The sequence below is a fragment of the Nematolebias whitei genome, chromosome 2, assembly GCF_014905685.2.
Source record: "Nematolebias whitei isolate Nwh7 chromosome 2, NemWhi1, whole genome shotgun sequence".
NCBI classification, from domain to species: domain Eukaryota; kingdom Metazoa; phylum Chordata; class Actinopteri; order Cyprinodontiformes; family Rivulidae; genus Nematolebias; species Nematolebias whitei.
In genome coordinates this window covers 14375137-14382562 of record NC_056499.1, presented here as the reverse complement: position 1 = coordinate 14382562, position 7426 = coordinate 14375137, and positions in this window count along the sequence as shown.

Genomic DNA, 7426 nt, shown 5'->3' with positions numbered 1-7426 from the left:
CAGTGACCCCCATGACCCAAAAATGGAATAAGCGGGTAAAGATAATGAATGGATGGATGGATAATATTCTGTACTCTTTTTAATTTACCAGAAAATTCAAAATCAATTATCATCCTGTACTGAAACCTGTTTCAGCGTCTCACCGCCACCAGCTGGTGAGGCTCGTGACGTCGATTTGGACCCCGCCCACTAGAACCAGTACTGAAAGCATAATGAAAACACAAAGTGTACCGTACCGACCCGAGCTGAACTGTGCTGTACCTGTACTAAAAGTACTAATGGAAAAGGGGCATAACAGAGTATTTTGTCAAGGACTCATTTGCGCAGCTGGAAAACTGATCTGCATGATGTTCAAATAAAGTCCACATATGACACATGCCCTACACCATCTTGTTTATTTAATAAATCTGGGCATAGTAACTTAAAAAGCTTAATATCACTCAGTCTTCTCTACGCTTAATCCAAAAACAAGATTGTGGAGCTGCTTTATCCTGGTGAGTAGAGAAGGATTGATGGTTTTGCTGAACCAGATTATATGGCCAGAACAAGAGTGACAGAAAACAAATTATAGAAATGGCAATAAAGTAGGTACATATATTACAGGAAAAGAAATTAAGTATTAAAATGAAGCCATGATAAAGTATAGGAGGAACTTGGTGTCTAAAGTTGTTAAATGAAGGAAGGAGCATGAGGGGAAGACAAAAGCTGATTAAGTGAGGCTTGAGCAGGGGGGTACTGACGAGAAGGAAGCAAACAGGGCCCAACAGGGGGTAAATCTGAATTAGTAAAGCTTTATATCCCTTGTATCCCTGTGCCCCCTCCCTTCTACATATCCATCATATTAATATACATACAGTATGGCCCTCTGGGTAATATATCTTTGACCCATGATTATGCTAACAGCTTATTGTTTGCACATTGAACAATCCCATTATGTAGGAGATATGTTTACATACGGCCTTGCTGTTTAGATTAGCATGTATATGTGTAAATGTATGTGTGTCTAACAAAAAGCTCAGTAATGCACTTTGTATTTGTGTGGACTCGCACCCATTCTGTGCATAAGTGCATTTATTTTGATCCTGGCTGAGGATTAGACTACACAAAATACTTTACTTAAATAACATAGAAAAGCAAATCAACCTGTCACATAATGCAATTCCTGTGCAGAAATGAGGCTTGGCTAAGAAAGCTGAAGGCTCGCGTCTCAGAGCAATGTCTTTTTTATTACCATGTCTGTCTACTATTTTATGGACACCTTCATCCTTTTGACATTTTAAATCTTCTTTCACTAAACACTTTTGAGGAGTAAGTCCTAATTTCATATTTGTTCATGTGCTGACTGTAAATATGTTTGTTTTTGCAAAATTTGATTTAAGATGATTTCCTCAATGGCTCTAGAGTGACCATATCTGACACATGATGTGCAATTTTCTATTAAATAAGATTGGTTTGAATAAAATTAAGTCTGATTTTTATTTTTTTATTTTATTTTTTTATTTTTTGTGTCCTGCAAAAATGCACCTGGTCATTAGAGTGTAAAAAAGTGCAGGTTTCTTTATTTTTAGTTTATTTTTCTTGCAGATATTTTTTTTTTAAATATTTTAATTGTAATTTGGTTTTACTTTATACTGTAAGTGTACAGATGCATTGGGCAGGAAAAAAAAAAAAAAAAAAACATATCACAAACAGGTATTTAACTAAAAATGATGAACATCTGGTCAAGTCAAAAGCCCTGCTCATTAACAGAATGTTAACCTCAGACAGGATGTGAGGTCATGACAGCCCAGTGAGCTGCCGAACGCTGTAACAGTTTGAGGTCAAGAAGTTATTGAGTTCTCCAAGGAGGTCAGGAAAATCATGTCACATAGTTGCTAAGACAAGAACATGTTTCAACACAAGCGCAGTAAATGTTGCTTCAGTCTTTGCTCCTCTGCTCTGCTCTTGGACTTCTCTGTCAGTGTGTAGACTCAGTGAAATGTGCAAATCCTGTTGACACAAGATGAATAGACAGTTGCTGGCAGGATGCCCCATGCCACTTTGTTCACTGCCACTTAACTGTAGCACTCTTGCTTTGCCTTCCTACCCTCTCTTCTTCTTGTCATGCCTGGTCTGACATCAAAAAAGGAGGGTTGGGTCCCTCACAAAGTGTTTACCTGTTATCAGTACCGCCCTTCAATGGAGGACGACATGTTACACTAAGAACTGGAAGCATAAAATTGCTTATGTCATCTATATTTTCAGAAATCAAAGAAATGAGACGTAAATATGACAGAGGACTTACAGTTGTTTATCAGTTCAACTGAATGGCTACCTGCTTGTCCTTCTTTATGAATAGTTGTCGTGTTCCAGCTACAAGTTAACATGCAGAGTACAGCATCTGAAACTACATATACTGGTCATAGTATACATATATACACCAACAAGCAATGAGTGCATTTGCTTCAAAGTGAATAGCTGTCGTTTTCCCCGTTGCTATGTAGCATTCAATGCTGAACTTTCCACATGAGGCTCTGAGGGGACATGCAGTAGAAAAGTGAACTGTGGGCATAAAAGAAGGAGTCCCTGATGAGACATCAGCTCCTCGATGCACAGCACACATTGAGAGGTAGAGGATGCACAATGGCGGAGAGTAGCTGTTCATCAAGCACGTTTTTTTTTTTTTTCTTCTTTCTCTGTTGTCCATGCAAGTGTTTTCTGTCTTCAGCAGTGAAAGACTAATCTTTGAGGTCATCCGTTTCATTGGCTGGGCATGTTATCTGTCAGTGCATATGCTTATCTTCATAGTTCATGGAAGACGAAGGCCAGAGTCCTCATGTCCACATCGCAGTCAGTGAGGAATCCCACTCTTTTTTGCCCATTTGTAGGCTCAGGAATAGAGCACGGTTTGAAACCATGCAAAGAAACATAAAAAAGGTGTCCCATACAGACTGACAGCAGCTTTGCTACGACAGGCAATATCCGGGTATTTGGAGGGCAGTTATTGCAATGGAGAATACTCTAAAAGTACTTGAAGATAAGCTTTAACAATAACATGAAATCATATAGGAAATGTTAACACAAGTAATTGCCAACAGTGTTAAGTAAGGAAAATGATTAGCTTGTTTTTGTCAGTGACACAGAGTGAGGAAACAAACGATGTTTTGCCTTATATGACAATATTTATATCTAATGTACTTGCGCATCCATTCATATACATTGAAAAAAACAAACAAAAAAAAAATAAAATACCTAGCGATATGTATTTAGCTATAGAAAACAGGTGTTTCAAACTTTTCAAGAGGTTTTCACTTCAATGAGATTTATGGTCAAACAGGCTGGTAAATATAAACTATAGTCTTGTCCATGCTGTTAACCTCACTCATCTCTATTTACATGTACTATTGTGATTATTGGAGAGGAAGACTAGGCTGTTACATAAAGAGAATGTGAAGTACATTATACAGCTCTAACAACACCACAGACAACAGAAATTATATTTGAAATGGGCCTTTGATTTCTAAGAAAACTGATTTTTCATGAAAAATCATACCATGAGCACTCTATTCACAGTAATGAAGGTTTATGAATTTGTTGACAACAGCTTGGTATGCTTCCTGTTTCAGGAATAAGAATGAGGCTTCATAATGATCTATTTACAGTAACATGCATTATTGATCTTCTCCACTGAAAAGAAAATTGTTCTTCCAAAGTATCTGGTTTTGTAAATCATCTCATGATTATGAGTCTATGATTTATTTTTTTCTTCTTTTTTCATGTTTTGTAGAAAGAAGAAAAAAAAAGGCTGCACGTAAAATACCAAGAAAAAAGAGGAGCAGAAAGAGACTTTCGTGAATTTTGTTGTAGGAACTTGAGGATTTTTAGCGGATCTTCTCTTTGTTATGATTGTTGTGCTTTGTAGATACGATTGGTCAGCCGCTCTGATGTCACCACTGCTCAGTCGTTAGGTTATCTGTTAAAAGAAAGAAAGAAAGAAGGGAAAGAGAAGAAGAAAAGAGGAGGGGATGAAAAAGAAAAGATTAAAGTGTGACTCAGTTCACCCGCCCTTTACACATGTAAGTGCTTTCTACCATGCATGTACGCACACAAATACACCTTAAAAGTACGCTGTAAGACAGTGACTGAACTACTCAGGACCCTTGTCTAAGCCGTGTCTCCTCTTTGAAGGCTTATGGTAGTACACAATGAATCACATGGGCTGTATTTAGAGTCTGGGCTAGGCTCGGCCGTCTCTGGTGCCAGTTCAGAAACAAAGACAGAGTGACCACCCTGTGAGTGTACACTGCAAACCCACTTGGCTGAGATTTGGAGTGACAGTGGTGTCGGCATGGAGGGTGACTCTGTCATCACTTCCAATTAAGGCCAGAGAAACATGATAACATTTACAGAAAGTCTAATTTATCATGGATGCACTTCATTCATTTTGTTTGCTGTGTAATCCACTGCTGCACAAAAAAAAAAAAAAAAAACACCCTCAACAACTTATGTTTTTCTGCTTCTTTATTTTACTCTTAAACTTTATTAAAGTTTAGTGAAACTCTCCTGCATCCCGAGCTGTGTGAGGATGATTCATGTTGCCAGGAGAAGAGCTTTGTGGGTGGGCCATTATACATAGAGACTGCAGTGGAATTCAGTGACTGTCTTCCGGAGATCCAATTACATGACCCTACTGTAAAGGTGCTTCCTGCACCCATTATAAATCACCATATAAACAAAGAAACTATTGACATTGCACTGCATACTGTTACCACTCCACATATGCCTGCAAATCATAAAGATGTAAACTTGCATATGTACCCATGTTGGACTCACTGAGATTCTCACATGAGGTTGAAGTAATATTTTAGGAATTGAAAATGTATTTGTTACTCAAATTTGTTTTATATATTTATTCAACTTGTGTTTTGGGCTTGAGAAAGAAAATGTTTCTGTGCTGATATGAATTTAAAGTGATATGTTCTATGTTTTACTTTTTTACTGTTATGTCCTAAAGGATAATGTGTTGATGGTACAGACATTTGTTGTCAGCTATTGGCTTTAGTGATTTTTTTTTCCTCCTTTAAAAAATAGTTTATGTGTGCATGTGTTGTCTACCGGTATTTGGGTTGTCAGTCTGTGGTATGTGCTATGAATTAAATTTTTAGTACGTTAATTAGTCATTAATGCGTTTTACCTGCATGTATATTTGAAAATTGTAGCATAAAACTAAATTATTTCAATTACTTGAGCCTGTCTGCAATGGTCTCTTGTAATATGCCTCAAACTTTCTCAGTTGAATTCAGTCATTAGTTGGTAAATTAATTATTGCTTATTGGATTGAAAACAAGACTAAACAAAACAAAAAACAGAACAACAGAGGTCAATGTTAATACATACATGTTTATACAAGACATATGATTAGCTTTGTAATTCTTAATAATTCTTAATAAAATATCCCTGTGTTTTAACATGAACATGGTCATATTGTGGCACTTAATAACCACTGGAATAGAGAGTTACAGTCACTGTCTTAAAACAGCAACTGTGGACACTCAAGTCCTATATGACCAAATGTGGTCTCAGAGACTGTGAAAACAGAGTGTGGTGGAAAGACAGGGCCATTTGGATCTCCAAAGCTAGGTGTTAGCACTTCAGCTCACTGCCTCATCAATAATTGACAAAAGTAAACCAATCAGAACAATTTGCTCCCCACAGCGAAGTGCTAGAGCAGCCTAACACCAGTGAATCATTAATGAGGCAATTAGCTGAAATGGTTAGATGGTTAGACCTCAGTGGCAGTACTCCTATGACTCCACAATGCAATGGTTGTCCTTAAACAGGAACTGCAGATGATGGATTGATACAGACCACTACAAACCAAGGAACATAAAAGCAGAGTCACACAGCAGTGCTTAGATACAGAGCTCAGTTTTCTAAAGGTTGGTGAGCAACTTGGTTCAGCGATGCCAGCTCTCCATCTGTTGACCACAACTCAGAGGGCTAATAATGGGAACAAACCCAACTGGCCATTACCATGGGAGATTGACCTTTATTGGTTTTTGTTACCATTGCACAGACTGACAGAAGCTGTCTCCGGGGTGATTCAAGTGTGGGAGAGCCTTTATGGACATGGGTGAAATCGACCTCGGTGACATCACTCTAACATGGGGAAAGCAACAACAATAACAGCAAAGATGGAGTTTGTCTTTGAACAGCAGAAATCCTGGATTGTTGTTTGTGAGGAAAATCAAAACCCAGAGAGAGCTGCTCACAAAGCCCCATTGATTGGTCATATTGGAACCATCTCATAGTTTATTGATGCTCATCTGCTTGCTCTCCTAGTTCCAAGTCCAGCACTTGCTCAATTAAACCAGCCACCTTGATCTTAGCAACAACCCAAGCGAAAACTAGATGGTACATAGATTATTTCCAAACACAAACCCTTGCATACTCACAATGAGTATTAGATTTTGCACTGTCCAGTAATTCAAGGTAAATGTGAATAAAAGTATGGTATTTATCTATCTTTATTTGGAGCTTTTAATTGTTTTAATAAAACACCCACCGTCTTCTACTTTTTTAGCCACCCAAACACTAAAGATACCTTTGTAAGAAGAGCTCATGAATTAAATTGGAAGAAAGCAAGACAACAATAAAAAAAGAGAATGAGGAGAGGGGCAATAATACATTAAATTGCTTTAACTTTTGTTGTTGTAGGGGAGTGAAAGGTGTTCTAATGGGCCAAAAATAAAAAACATGGAATATATAAAACAAACATTGGAAATGAAAAAAGATAAATAAATAAAAATAATAATACAATTATATATATATATATATATATATATATATATATATATATATATATATATATATATATATATATATAATTTATGGAAATCTGGGTGAAGCAGTGTTTTATGATCTTGACACTTGTGCGGACATTGTAGAGCACCACTCTCTCTTAATGATCTCAATTTGCTTTTATGACCCTCCCAGGATCTCATTCTCAATAAATATTTGCAAACAGGAAATTTGAGTGAGACTTGAGAAAGTCATAACCCTTGGCACCTCTGTGTATTGAGTATAAAATGTAATTAAAATAATAAATCAATATTTATTAGGTAGCAGAACAGACAAATGAGAAATGTAGTCAGGTCATATAATGTGTCACCGGATAGAGCGAAGACTCTTAACTAGCTTTGTGCAAGATATTTACTTATTTGTATAGACAACAATTTTATGCACACAATTGCTCAAGGGCCTAGAGTGGAGCAAATGAGGGTGAAGGCAGATGTGTGTGCCTCACCTTATATACCCAAATATCCATCTTACCAGTCAGCATGGGAAACTCAACTGACAACCTTCCCATCATGAGTTCACTTATGTAACCTTCGTATACATACACACACACACACATATACATACAAACATATATATATATATATAT